This window comes from Henckelia pumila, chromosome 2 (genome assembly GCF_033568475.1).
Source record: "Henckelia pumila isolate YLH828 chromosome 2, ASM3356847v2, whole genome shotgun sequence".
NCBI classification, from domain to species: Eukaryota; Viridiplantae; Streptophyta; class Magnoliopsida; order Lamiales; family Gesneriaceae; genus Henckelia; species Henckelia pumila.
The window spans coordinates 37,339,861-37,355,818 of NC_133121.1; the positions used below are offsets into that span (position 1 = coordinate 37,339,861).

Sequence of the window (15,958 nt, forward strand, 5' to 3'; positions counted from 1 at the left end):
GCCGGTTCTGCTTTTAATAAAGGATCCTGCAAAGAACATCTTGTCACAGGTACTTGTCTCGAGATATCTAGATAGGCAGTTGGCATTCTACCGGTAGAGATATTTGTCCTCTGCTGGTTTGAATAACCAGTCGATAAGCTTGTGACTTCAACCGGTCGAGAGATAAAGGCGGTTGACAAGCTTCCGGTAGATAGATTTATCCTCTGCTGGTTTTGATAGCCAGTCGATAGGCTTGTGACTTCAGCCGGTCGAGAGCAAAGGCGGTTGACAAGCTTCCGGTAGATAGATTTATCCTCTGCTGGTTTTGATAGCCAGTCGATAGGCTTGTGACTTCAGCCGGTCGAGAGCAAAGGCGGTTGACAAGCTTCCGGTAGATAGATTTATCCTCTGCTGGTTTTGATAGCCAGTCGATAGGCTTGTGACTTCAGCCGGTCGAGAGCAAAGGCGGTTGACAAGCTTCCGGTAGAAGTTGTAGTAGATTCCTGAAATACAATGGTTGGCAGCACATTCCTATACAATGAGTTGTTGTTTGTTATCACCAAAATATCGGATTCAACATATATATTTTACACAATATCAAATTATTAAATATATATAATTTTTTATATATTTCTTAAAACTTTGAGAATAATATAATTGAAATGATAATAGAAATCATTTTCATAACATGTATATCATTAGGAATTTTAATGTAAAAGTCTCAACTCCATATTCTCTCGGGTTATGATATTTCATATATAGATGTTTTTCACTCATGGAGTTGGAAGAAATTAAAAACTCATTGAAAATAGCTAATATGTAAAGCAGAAAATCAAATAAATTAATATTGAAAATATGATAGGATAATTTACAAAGAATAAACTCATTTTTCTTTTGTTTTTTTTTTGTTTTTTTTTTCAGATTAGCTGCAAAGTTTTATTTTTTTCTTCCTCTTTTTTTTTCTCTAATCACATACCTCTAATAAACTTTGAAAATGTAACTTTTTTCTTCAAAGTTTATTTACACTTTTTTTTGATGAGGTAACTTCATTTACATTGAGGATTATAATAATGATAATCATATTTATCATTACAATCATATATCAAACAACTTTGCAGCTAAATTTATTATTATTTTTTTTCAAAATGGGTTTAATCTAGTAATTAACTATTTTTTAATAATCAATAAAAGCTTATAAGTTGTTTTTTCTATTCTCACCTCTCACTCACAAAATTTATGTGAGTATATATTGCACTTTTACAAATTAATTCCTTCAATTATACATGTTATTATTCATTCAATCAATATCATCAATTATATATTTTCTATTAAATTGATAAAAAGAAGTGTAAACAAAAATATAAACAAAAAGACTTCATTTTTTTAGTAGTTTTCAATTTAAATATATACGGAATATACTAAAATCTAATCTATTGTGATAATATGATAAATAAAAACTAATGCCTCTCAGGAGTTTTTGAATCCTTACTCTGCCATTGAAAAATAAAATTAATATTATTAATATTTCTTTTTTATTTTTAAAATTTTTAAAATTTTTATTTTTTTAAAAGATAAACCCTTCCTCAAACCTGAATATGACATTATTTTTAATTTTTTAAAATTAAGAATAAAGAGTAAATGATGAAAGAGATATCACCTGAGGTTTATTGAAGATGAGGAACAAACACAAACCAATTCAGTACATGTGAATCAATGATCCAGTTTTCTTTTCTTACTGGCTGGTTGAGACCAATTGATCTTTGTTATAGCCGAATCAGGTTGATGAACAAAAACTTGGAGATCATCAATTAATTGGTTGTCATTCGAAGCAGAGATGAGCATCCTTCGTGAATTTTCTGAAATAAAATTTTGTTCTACAGCTACATCAAGAAAAGTCAACAAACCATCATAATAGTTATTGATATTCAACAAGCCAACAAGTTTATCATGGATATTAAGTTGTGCCCAAGAAACAACATGAAAAATTTCTTCTAAAGTACCAAAGCCACCAGGTAAGGCAATAAAAACATCAGAATTTTCTATCATTTTAGTTATCCTCTCGTACATTGATGAAACTTTCAACTCTTCCCCAACATTAACACCTGTAATATTTTCTTCAGCTAAAGCTGTAGGAATTATACCCAAAACCTGACTACCTCCAAGATGAGTTGCTGTTGAAATAGATCCCATTAACCCAATATTGCCTCCTCCATATACCAAGTGAATTTTTCTCTCTGTTAACTTTTTTCCAAGATTAATTGCTGCATCAAAAAATATTTCATTTTTTCCGATACTAGAACCACAAAAGACACAAATATTTTTCAATTTTTGTGAATAAGATCCTGCCATTTTTTTCTTTTCTCAATTTCTCTCTCACATTATCTTTTTTCAATACGTAAAGAAAATTCAAGCATGCATTTATAGAAAAATACTTGTACGAAAAGTCAAAATATGAATAGTAGAACACATACAAACATAAAAAGTGAAATATATATGTTACCATCGAGGGTAGTACCATTTATTCCTTCTTGTTGGATTTGAAATAATCAATTATTCTGATAGACAACATATGGGATCCACATTAAATGAAAGACAATCTATATAATGATCCCTCTCATAAAGAATTTTTGTCCACAATTTAAAAAGTTCATTTTGCACGTATCCACTGGAATGCGTCTCAAGAGACATTGGAAGTGGATCCAATGGTTCTTTACTCAGCCCATTCCTAATGAATCATATTTTATCTTCTCTGTTTGCGGATGTCATTCCAACATTCCTACAATGTTCGTTACAAGTCCACCTAGCACATTTGTAACATTCACCTATATTTTTAGCTCTACGTTTTTTAGCGTAAGTACTTTTTCCAAATTCAGGCATTTGTTTAATAATGATCTTACTTGCTTCCCCATAAAGTCGAACCTTTGCTTCAATAATAAAGCGAATATCATCAGGAATATTATGCGACATAAGTAAACGTAATCTCTCGCATCTAGCTTTATAAATATTTTTCAACTTATTATCAGCTACACCACGAAAATATTTACGAAGATTAAAAATACAAACATCCATAATTATATATATATATATATTCAATTATTTTGGGAAATTAATATAAAACCGACTAAAAGTAGTCACGGAGCACCGTTATCCGCCACTTAACCGGGAAGTGAACTCAATTCTGCAAAAATAAAATGAAAATATAAGTAACAATTAAATTGGATCATATAAAGGCATAAATCTTCATCAAGAATTTCATTTTCTAAAAATGGTTTAAGCATTTGTCCATTAACTTTAAACACATTATTATTTTTAGGATTTTCAACATCAATAGCACCATGAGGATAAACATTTTTTACAACATATGGACCTGTCCATCGTGATCTAAGTTTTCCTGGATACAAATTCAAGCGAGAATTATAAATTAAATTTTTTTTCCAATTTAAAAAGATTTTCTCATAATATTTTAATCATGAAAGGCTTTTGTTTTATCTTTATAAATATTTGCATTTTCATATGCATCATTTCTTAATTCTTCTAGTTCATTTAGTTGCAATTTTCTTAATTTAGATGCATCATCTAAATTAGTATTAAATGCTTTAATTGCCCAATATGTGTTCAATTTCAACAGGTAGATGACAATACTTACCAAAAACTAACCTATATGGTGACATCCTTAATAATGTTTTAAATGCAGTTCTATAAGCCCATAACGCATCACTTAATCTTAAAGACCAATCTTTTCGATTTGGATTGACTGTTTTTTCCAAAATTTGTTTTATTTCTTTATTTGCAAGTTCAACCTGACCATTGCTTTGAGGATGATATGGAGTAGAAACTTTATATGTAATACCATATTTTCTTAACAACGAAGAAAATGATTTATTTATAAAATGACTTCCCTCATCACTGATTATAGCTCTAGGTATTCCAAATCGACTAAAAATATTTTCTTTTAAAAATTTTATCACAACTTTATGATCATTAGTTCTACATGCAATTGCTTCAATCCATTTTAAAACATAATCGATAGCCACTAAAATATAAATAAATCCAAAAGATAATGGAAATGGACCCATAAAATCTATTCCCCAACTGTCAAATATGTCAATAATCATGATTGGATTTAAAGGCATCATGTTTCGTTTTGAAATTGAACCCATTTTCTGATAATTTTCACAAGATTTGCAAAATGAATGCGTATCTTTGAATAAAGAAGGCCAATAAAATTCACATTGAAAGATTTTTGCAGCTGTTTTTTTTTTGACGAAAAATGACATCCACATGCCTCAGAATGACAAAATTTATTGACACTACTTACCTCATTGTCGGGTATGCATCGTCGAAAATTTTGATCAGGACAATACTTAAACAAATAAGGATCATCCCAATAAATTTTTTTTACCTCTTTCAAGAATTTATTTTTATCTTGTGATCTCTTATGAGAAGGCATTTTATTTTTCACAAGAAAATTTACAATATTAGCAAACCAAGACATAGTAGTAGCATAAAATAGTTGATCATCCGAATAATTTTTATTTATTGGTATTTCATTTTGAGATGATTCAGAAATTATTCTTGATAAATGATCGGTTACTACATTTTATTTTCCTTTTTTATCTTTTATTATAAGATCAAATTCTTGTAACAATAAAATCCATCATATTAATCTCGGCTTAGCATCTTGTTTATTTGATAAATATTTTATGGCAGAATGATCAGAATAAACAATAGTAGTAGAACCAATTAAATAAGAACAAAATTTATCTAATGCAAACATGACTGAAAGTAATTCTTTTTTAGTTGTTGAATAATTGATTTGGGCACTATTTAAGGTTCTACTAGCATAGTAGATTACATAAGGTTTACCTTCTTTTCTTTGTCCTAACACGGCTCCTACTGCATAATCACTTACATCACACATTAATTCAAATGGTAAATACCAATCAGGAGTTTGTAAAATAGGTGATGTAGTTAAAAGATTAATTATCTTTTTAAAAGCAGTTTCACATTCTTGAGTCCATTCAAATTGTGCATCTTTTGTTAAAAGATTTGAAATTGGTTTCGATATTATGTAAAAAATTTTATAAATCTTCTATAAAATCCCGCATGACCCAAAAATGATCGAATTTCTTTGTTCATGTTTGGTGATGGTAAATTAGCAATAACATCAAACTTAGCTTTATCAACTTCAATTCCTTTTTCAGATATGACATGCCCTAACACAATTCCGGATTTAACCATATAGTAACATTTTTCCCAATTTAAAACAATATTTTTTTCTTCACATCTTTTTATAACTTCTTCCAAATTTTTAAGACAGTTTTCAAATGAGTTTCCAAAAACAGTTATATCATCCATAAAAACTTCCACAAATTCTTCAATCATGTCACTAAAAATACTTAGCATGCATCTTTGAAAAGTAGCCGGAGCATTACATAAACCAAATGACATTCTTTTAAAAGCAAAAGTTCCAAATGGACAAGTGAAAGTAGTTTTTTCTTGATCTTCTACTGATATTGGTATTTGATAATACCCCGAATACCCATCAAGAAAACAATAATAAGAATTACCTTCCACTTTTTCTAAAATTTGATCTAAAAATGATAACGGAAAGTGATCTTTTCTAGTTGTATCATTTAATTTTCTATAATCAATGCACATACGCCAACTAGATGGAATCCTAGCTTGTAATAATTCTCCCTTTTCATTTTTTTTTTATAACAGTGATGCCTGATTTTTTTGGTACTACTTGTGTTGGACTTACCCATTTACTATCCGAGATTGGATAAATAATTTCTGCATCTAATAGTTTTAAAACTTCATTTTTAACAACTTCTTTCATGTGTGGATTTAATCTTCTTTGTGGTTGTTGATATGTTTTAGCATTTTCTTTCAAGTGAATTTTATGTGTGCAGATTAAAGGATTTATACCATTTATATCTTGCAAAGTCCATCCAATTGCATTTTCATGTTTTTTAAGTAATATTAATATTATTAAATCTTCTTCTTGTTTTGGTAAGTGGGTGGAAGATATTACAATAGGATATGTTTGATTTTCACCAAGAAAAACATATTTTAGTTCTATTGGTAAAGGTTTTAATTCAAGTTTTGGATGATCATCTTCTTTTACTTCTTCAAGTTCATTAATTTCTTCAAATAAATTTTATTTAAAAACATTTTTTGAATCAAAACTTTTCACTAAACAAACTTCAGATTGTTGATTTAAGTTTTTTTGGTGTATATTTTCTTCCATGATTGTTTCTATTGCATTATCATCTTCATCTTCATTAATACTTGGTTGTTTACATAAATTGAACACATTAAGTTCTAAAGTCATATTTCCAAAAGACAATTTCATTATTACATTTTGACAATTAATTAAAGCATTTGAAGTTGCGAGAAATGGACGTCCTAATATTACTGGAATTTCATTATTTACTTCTATTGGTTGTGTAACCAAGACAATAAAATCCACACGATATATGAATTTATCGACTTGAACTAACACATCTTCTACGATACCTCTAGGTATTTTTATTGACCTATTGGCTAGTAAAAGAGTAACAGATTTAGGTTTTAAATCTCCCAACTTAAGTTTTTCATAAACTGAATAAGGAAGTAAATTCACACTTTCTCCCAAATCTAACAAAGCTTTTTTAATTTTATTTTTTCCAATAATACATGAAATTGTTGGACAATCAGGATCTTTATATTTCAAAGTAGAATTATTTTGAATAATAGAACTTACTTGTTCAGTTAAAAATGTTTTTTTCTTTACATGCAATTGTCTTTTTACAGTACATAAATCTTTTAAAATTTTTTCATAAGAAGGTACTTGTTTAATAGCATTTAATAATAGAATATTTATTTTTACTTGTTTAAAAACTTCATAAATATCATAATCATTTTTTTTTATTATTTACTAATGCATGAGAAAAAGGAACAGGTTTATTTGACTCGCATATTATTTCAGATAATTTATCATCAACTTTCTTAATTTTAGGACTCAAAACATCATATTTCTCAAAAGTGTCGGGATTTGAATCCTTACTCTTTGAGTTTGACTGATCTTTGTTTTCATCACTATATGGATCATTAACTATTTTACCACTTCTAAGAGTAATAACATATTTTACTTGATCAAATTTTTCTTGATTTTTATTTTTAGAATTAGGTTGTGGTTGAGATGGAAATTTTCCTTTTTCATGAATATTAAGTGCAGATGCAAATTTTGCAAGAGTTTCTTTCAAATCATTCACAGATTGAATGTTTTGAATATTGATAGACTCTTGATTTTGAATGTATGCATGAATTTCATCTTCAAAATGTTTTCTTGGAGGTGGGATATAAGGAGCATAACCTTGATAATTTTGGTTATTTTTGAAAAGGTTGTTGTGAAGGTTGTGCATTATTATCGTTCCTCCAACTAAAATTAGGATGATTTCTCCAACCAGGATTATATGTTTGTGAAACAGGATCTATTGTTGGTTTTTTAAAATTGTTAACATAATTGGCTTGTTCATGGAGACATTTTTTTAAATGAAGGCAAAGTAGAACAATTTTTTGTAAGATGATCATGTGTATCACATATAAGACAAACAATTTCTTGAACACTTTTTAATTGATCACTCTTTTTCATTTCTAATTACTCGATTTTTCTTGCTAAAGATGAAAGTTTGGCTTGAATATCTACATCATCTTCAAGATGATAAATGCCAACCTCATTTGTTGAATTATTGGTTTTACTTGGTGGTTCAATTGAGCCTATATTATCCAAATTTTGAGTATTTTCTGTTAATGACTCCAAATATTCCATAGCTTCATTTGGGTTTTTATCTTCAAAAGTTCCATTACACATGAATTCTATCATTTGGCTATCTTTATGTATTAAACCTTCACAAAAGTGAGAAAATATCCTCCATATTTCAAAACCATGATGTGGGCATGTATTAAGTAACTCTTTATATCTATCCCAACATTGATAAAATTTTTCCCCTTGTTTTTGAGAAAAAGTTGTAATTTCTTTTTTAAAAGAGTTTGTTCTATGGGAAGGAAAAAACTTTTTAAGAAATTGTAGTTGCATTTCTTCCGAAGATCTTATTGAACTTGATCTCAAATTTTGCAATCATGTTTTAGCTTTATCTTTTAAGGAAAAAGGGAAAAGCTTTAATCGAACAATATCCATGCTATAATTTTGATCATTATAAGTGTTGCAAACCTCCTCAAATTCTCTTAAATGCAAATATGGATTTTCAGAATCTAAGCCATGAAAATTTGGTAAAATTTGAATGATTTGTGGCTTAAAATTGAAATTAGACGCATCAGGAGGAAAAACTAAACAAGATGGTGTACTAGTTCTTATTGGATTCATATGGTGCCTAAGTGTTTTTGGTTGTTCATGTTCTTTATTATTATTATTATTATTATTATTATTATTATTATTATTATTATTATTATTATTATTATTATTATTATTATTATTATCATCTTGATTATTAGAATTATCCTACATGTTTAAAATATTTTCAGATACTCGAACAAGTCTACCACTTTGTTTATGAATCCAAAAAATCATATAATTAAACACAACATACTATTTACAAAAATAACATAAATAACAAAAAAAATTAAACTTAATTTATACCTCCCCAACAACGGCGCCAAAAACTTGCTACAGCTTAAATTGTAATTCACTCAAGTGTAGGTTGTCTGAAAGTAATATACTCGTGAATATGAGATCGATCCACAGAGAGGATGTTGTAAGTTTAATTTTAGTAATGATATATTATAGATGGAAATATTATTATAAAACTTCAAATACACAAATTATAAAATTTTCAAGGCTTCAAATGTTCATTGTTGGTTTATTTAAGATTGCTTAACAAAAATAAATAAAATAAAATAAAATAAGAATAAAAATAAAAGAACAATTAAATATTTAAACAAGTATATCATATAATATAGTTTCCACTATATTAATATCAGATTAACCGATATTTAATACATGGTACCCATAATATATATATAGATGCATAAATATAAATTGACATAAAAGTAAATGTTAGGTCAAATCACAATATTTTATTTAGAACAACCGGCAGAGCCACACTATTGTCTAAATAAAATATATGACTTTTTTTATGTTTGATGCGAGAAAGTAAATGTTAGTTGCGGAAAAGTAAATATTTGATGCGAGAAAAGTAAATGTTAGATGCGAGAAAGTAAATGTTAGTTCAAATCACAATATATTATTTAGAACAACCGGCAGAGCAACGCTATTGTATAAATAATATATATGACTTTATTATAAATTGATACATATATTTATAGTATATAATTATTGTAGTATTTATTGTATCATATTAGACAACAAATCAAGGTAACCACATTTAAGGTACCAAGTATTTGATATAAATAGATAACAATAAATCATCAAAATTATACCTACAAATAAAGATCAATTAGTAAAACAAAATAAAAATAGAAAAGGGAAGAATATACAAAATATAAACAATCTTACTTGACCAACAATGAAACCTTTTTACCTTGACATAAAAGGATATAGCTTTCTATGAACATAAGACTCAAGAGTAAGAATAAAAAAAAATTCATACTTAAACTTGAAGAAATATGCACACTCAAACTCTTATTCTTACAAACACAATATTTATTTTACAAGTGAAGAATTTCTCTACACTTTTGCACACTTCAAAGCTTATACAACACATCTATTTATAGGCCAAATGAAAGCAAGATTCCAAGACTCATTAAATGTGGAATAGTAAAGTTGGTGGGTACTTGTCTCCTTGAATGTCAATACCTTGACCCAACTTTAATTGGCAAGTTTGATGTCATAAACCACCGATTCAGCCTCTTCCTTAAACATAGAACACGTAGAAAATTTTATGTACATGTATCTAGACATATGGTTAACCTTTTTTTGGATAAAAGGTTAATTATTTATGATATTTTTACTCCGCGCTGGTCATAGTAAAAATAAATCTTTCTCCATTTTGATGTTTGATTATTTTGATCATCTTAATGAGGTTTTTGGAATTTTTTGTCTTCTACAACGTTGAAGATGCCTCTTTTGTGATTATACATGATTTGAGATTACTCCAATATGACCTCTGTAGCTTGAGTAATTTTATTTTTAACAAACCTGCGCAAACCGTAAAATACAACATTTTTAGTAAAATATTTAAATATAAACACATAACACTAAAATAATACAACTTCATAATTTTAATGAAACTTTAATTTTAAAACACATTTTTAACATATAAATAATTACAAATTTTAAGTTTCATCAGTTGTCTTGTTTTGTATGTGTGCATGACAACAGAAGGGGCATGAGCTAGCCAGAGATGCCGAGGGTAGCTTGAGAGAGAGTCTTAGAAAGTGGTGACTCGGGTTATAGCAGATGATGTAATATATGTGTGGTGAATCAAGTTGGAAAAGAGACAAGAACTTTGTATATATGTTCTACTTGTTGTATACTTGCTTTTAATCTAACTTTTCTTGTATTCGGATCACTAGATGGATGTAATATCAACTTGTGAACATGTGTAGAACTTGATATTAATGTATGTGCTTGTTTGAGATTGAAAAGAACATGTTACCGAAGAGATTAGAAAGAGAAAAGGAGGACTGCAAAAAACAGAGCCGAGTATCTGCCCAGGACAGGCTCGAGCTGCAATATTTTGCAGCCCGAGCGCACCCTGTTTTGAGCTTCTGTTTTGCGCAGCGGAATGGAGCGCTCGAGCTCACCCCCATTTGAAATATTTTTTTTATTTCTTGTCTATTTAATTAATTATGCTTATTCTTTAATTGTCCTTAAGATTAGATTAGCACCCTAGGTCCCCACAACAGGTGGTATATGAGTGAAGTTAGTTCTTGGACTGAGATAGATGAGCGGGGTAGATCGAGTCTGATTTGACTTATTTTTCTCGCATGAAATTGAGTTTCTTATTTGACTATATGATTATATTTATGTGAGTATTTTTATTTGGAACTATATCAGACTTGAATCTTGATCGGAACTCGATCTCCTGAGACTGCATGATAATGCCAATCAGAGGGGGTACTGAAACAGAATGGTTGAATCTGATATATTGTTGTATTGTGCACTAATATGTTTGAATATCAGATATGCCTCCTCGAAAAACACCAGCCACTAGACAGACAGTTTCTATTCCTCCAGCAGAACCAGCATCGGTACCACAGACAGTGGCAGAACCTACGAATGCTCAAGGTAGTACATCTGCTGATCCGATGGATGCGACTGCTACTCCAATGGAAACATTGTTAAAAAGATTTCAGTCCTTGAAACCGCCAACATTGAAGGGAACTGAGAATTCTGTTGACTGAAAGAGTTGGCTGGAAGATATAGAGCAGTTGTTTGAGTCCCTCGATTATTAAGACGATCGTTGAGTTAGACTTGTTGTACACAAACTACATGACGTTGCAAAAGGTTGGTGGATTGCAGCAAAGAGAGCATTGGAGAATCGAGGTACAATCATTACCTGGTCTGTATTTAAAACTGCTTTTTATCAACGATTCTTCCCAGTGTCCTATAGAAAAGAAAAAGGGGCAGAGTTTGCTAGTTTGCAGGAGGGACGACAATTGAATATCGAGGAATATGCAGCCAAGTTTACTAGTCTGTTAAAGTTTGCTCCGCACATAGCCAAAAATGAGGAAGCTCAGGCAGATCAATTTATCAATGGGTTGAATCCGGATGTGTTTACGTTGGTAAATGTGGGAAGACCCAACAACTTTGCAGAAGCACTGAATAGAGCAAAAGGGGTGGAAGATGGTTTGATCAGACAACGAGGAGCACCGTTTGTATCACAGCTAGCTAGACAACCCCAAGATCAGCCACAAGCTTCTCAACCACCGCCCTGATTCGATGGAGGAAGTGGCAGAAGCGGTAGGAGAGATTTATTCAAAGCTAAGGGAAGTCCATTCAAGCGGTCAGGAAGTGGTTAGTCCAGTTCTAGTGGATCACGACATTTTAGGCCTAGACAGAAAGCTAGTGCATCAGAGGTATATTGTGACAAATGTGGAGGTCGTCATGCCAGCGATAAGTGTAAAGGAATATTTGATAGTTGCCACATTTGTAATATGACCAATCATTTTGCTAGAATTTTCCCGCAACGTGGTCTTGAGAGAGCACCAGGTGGAAGTTCATCTCGACCAACACCTCAGTCTGATATTCAATCCTCTGCAGTACACTCATTTCAGCCATAACCACAAGCTAGACCAGGAGGAAGCCAGACTGTTAGCCAACCACCGAGAAAACAGGCTCAAGTGTTTGCATTGACAGAGGAGCAAGCACATACAGCACCTGATGACGTTATAGCAGGTAAATGCTCTATTTTTGTTTACCCTGCTTATGTTCTAATAGATACAGGTGCATCACATACATTTATCTCTGAAAAATTTTCTATATTACATGATTTTCCTGTTGAGCCATTGTCCGCTGTAGTATCTGTCACTTCACCTTTGGGGACATGTATCGTATCTATGAAATCAGTTAGAATTGTATGCTACAGTATGAAGGTAATATGATTGAGATAGATTGTATTGTACTGGGTTTGTCAGATTTTCACTGCATTATCGGTATTGATATGCTAACCAAGTACAGGGCGACAGTCGATTGTTTTCTGAAAGTTGTGATATTCAGACTTGAAATGGCAGATGAGTGGAAGTTCTACGGTAAAGGTTCGAGATCTCGAATTCCTTTGATATATGTTCTATCTATGACCCGTTTATTGCAGAAAGGAGCAGAGGGATTCATTGTATATGCCGTAGATGTGTTGAAAACGAGCCCGAAACTGATTGATTTGCAAGTAGTTAGTGAATTTGCTGATGTCTTTCCTGATGAGATTCCAGGATCGCCTCCATTGCGAGAGATAGAATTCAGTATTGAACTGATGCCAGGTTCACAACCTATTTCTAAAGCTCCTTATCGAATGGCACCAGTTGAGTTGAAAGAACTGAAAGAACAACTAGAAGATCTTCTGGCTAAGGGGTACATTAGACTGAGCGTTTCACCTTGGGGCGCTCCGGTTCTGTTTGTACAAAAGAAAGATGGATCTACTCGACTTTGCATTGACTACTGGCAATTGAACAAATCAACGGTAAAGAATCGTTATCCTTTTCCTAGAATAAATGATTTGTTTGTTCAGTTGCAGGGTTCCTCAGTGTATTCCAAGATCGATCTGAGATCTGGTTATCATCAGCCGAGAGTACGAGATGAAGATATACCCAAGACTACATTTAGAATGAGGTATGGTCACTTTGAGTTCATTGTTATGCCGTTCGGACTGACCAATGCACCTGCAGTGTTTATGGGTTTGACGAATCGAGTATTTCAGAGATATCTTGATGATTTTGTTATTATCTTCATTAATGATGATATTTTGATATATTCAAAGAATCTGTGTGATCATGCATGTGGGGACCTCGGGTTGCTAATCTCATTTTAGGGCAATTAATGATTAATAAAACAATTAATCAAACAATTAGAAATATTAAAAACCAAGAAACTAATTTTTTTTTTTGTGAATAGTGCTCGGCTAGATCGTTAAGAGCTTACCGATCTAGCGGGCACATTTTCCAGCTTCTCTATTTTGTAAAAATCAGGCCTCGCTAGATCGGTAAGATTCAACCGATCTAGCGACCTCTTTGCCCAGAAAAACAGCAGAAATTATTTTTCTTTCAAAGCTGAAAATCCAATCCCAAAATCATGCAAAACCAACTCAAAACATGATTTTTCAATTCTAGAACTTGCATATATAAACATATGAAGTCTCTAGCAACAATCCATGCGATTATTACATCAAACGAATAACATAAAAAGCATGAAACTACAAGCTACACCAAGTCTCAAAAGTGAGCTTCTAAAAAACAAAGTTTCATGTCAAATTCAATGCTATCTAACTACCATTCTTCTGCCTAAACCCGAGTCCACAATTGCTATATCTCGCTCCTGAGCTATCCGCGTCATCTCAGACTAGCTCCTGCCCCCATCTGTTGCAATGCACACATACAAAACAAAACAACAGCCGGATAAACTCCGGTGAGAAATCATCTCAGTATAAGCAACATATAAAGCGTTAAATAAATCATAATGACTCTATTCAACTCGACTCAACAAATAGAGTAAATAACGCTTCTTTTGATCGATCGAGAATTGATTCATACTTCTTCGTTGCCATCAAGATTCGTATCCGATCTTAACATGAATATTCATCTATCGAAATCATTCCGGATTCAAAAATAAGGTCATCCTCCGACCTCGGCATAGAATCAATTCGTATCATTCTCGTATCATAATCACATCGACTCAAAATCAAAGATTCACTACCTGAGATGGATCGACAACATTAAAATCAAATCAAAACAATAAATACATATGTGATTTTGGCAGAAGAACTCAAGAAGAATCGTTCTTGAGTTTCAAAATTCCTGACTCTCGATGTCTTCATTATACCTTCGTATTTCTTCTGTTTTGAACGCTTCAAATCTGAAACATAGCATCAAAACATTCATATCAATCTTCATTCTATTCAATCATTTCAGAATCGAGTCAAAATCATCAACACATCTTCAATCAAATTCATTTCAAACCTCACTTCTTCTTCTTCAATTCGAATTCGGAGTCTTGAGTCGTTAGTCTTCAAAACTTGACTGAAATCGAGGAATAAAAATGCTATATCATCGATAACATTTCAAAAAACATCTCATCTCAATAATCAGCTATCAAACTAGTCTCAAAACATGAATCGACGGCGTAGCGATTAAAAATCGGTAACCGACGAAATATCGAATTCATTTTCATCTTCAATAAAACTCAAATGTGTATTCAAATCAGTAACACATCAGTCTAATCCTCATAACAGCATCTAAGTATATCAAATACAAGCTGGACAGCATAACAAGTTCATTCATTAATTCATTTTCAATCCGGCTTCGATATCGAACGGCATACGAACTCAAGAATACAAACATAAACTCATAATCTGATCTCTGCAATATTTCGATCTTCAAAGTATGCTGAAATAAATAAAAACTTACAGAATATCGAATCTCTTGTCGTAAGGATTCCAGAACTCTTTTCGGAATCGAAATCGGACGATCGGATCAAAAGTTACGGCGTTTTGAAAATCAAGAATTCAAAGGAAAAGAAAATGTCTCGGCTCATGCTTCAGATTTTCTGATTCTTCATGTGAATACACTTATCCAATCTGATATAATTAAGTTAAAATCGGATATGTATTGCATAATTGCAATTTAGTCCCTCAAGTCTTCATTAATTGCAATTCAGTCCTCGGCCTTCATTTGAATTCAATTTCAATCCAAAATAATTTAAGAATATTAGAATTAAAATCGAAACTCTAAATATTTCCAAATTAAATATACTCGGATTAAAATTAAATAAATTCGGATTAATCAAATAATCCCGGCCTTTTGCATTTCAGCCCTTCAACTTTGATATTTGCAAATCAGTCTCTGATCGGGTTTCATCTTCGAAATAATCATATTAATTCCAGAAACATGAAATTTAATCTTAAATCCCATAAATATTCAAATCGAATATTTATTCTTTTAATTTAAGAATTCTCGAAATTTAATTCTTAAACTCCGTAAATTCTCAAATTAAATATTTTCGGCTCGAAAATTAAATCTATCATTTCCATAACTTCTCAAATCAATATTAGCCCATAATATGGAATTTAATTCTCAAATCCCATAATTAATAATTTAATATTTTCGGGCCTTAAAATTCCTCCCCTGTAAGAAATGATTTAGTCCTCGAAATCACATTCAATCGAACTATTCAATCTGATAGACTGAATAATTATCTGAAGTTATTAGCACTTCAATTGTAGCACCTAGTATTTTTAGTACGTAAATTCGCATGCATAATTAGGGATTTTATTTATTTAGAATTTTAGATTATGGGTTAAATAAT

The 15,958-nt window shown here is 31.1% G+C and overlaps 1 non-coding gene across 1 annotated transcript; it reads left to right on the plus strand.

Annotated features, from left to right (window-relative positions):
* Positions 1 to 7,907: 7,907 nt before the first annotated feature.
* On the plus strand, positions 7,908 to 8,018 carry LOC140885735 (small nucleolar RNA R71). Its single transcript, XR_012151152.1, has one exon. It is a non-coding gene; the product is annotated as a small nucleolar RNA R71 (small nucleolar RNA).
* The last annotated feature ends 7,940 nt before the right edge of the window (positions 8,019 to 15,958 follow it).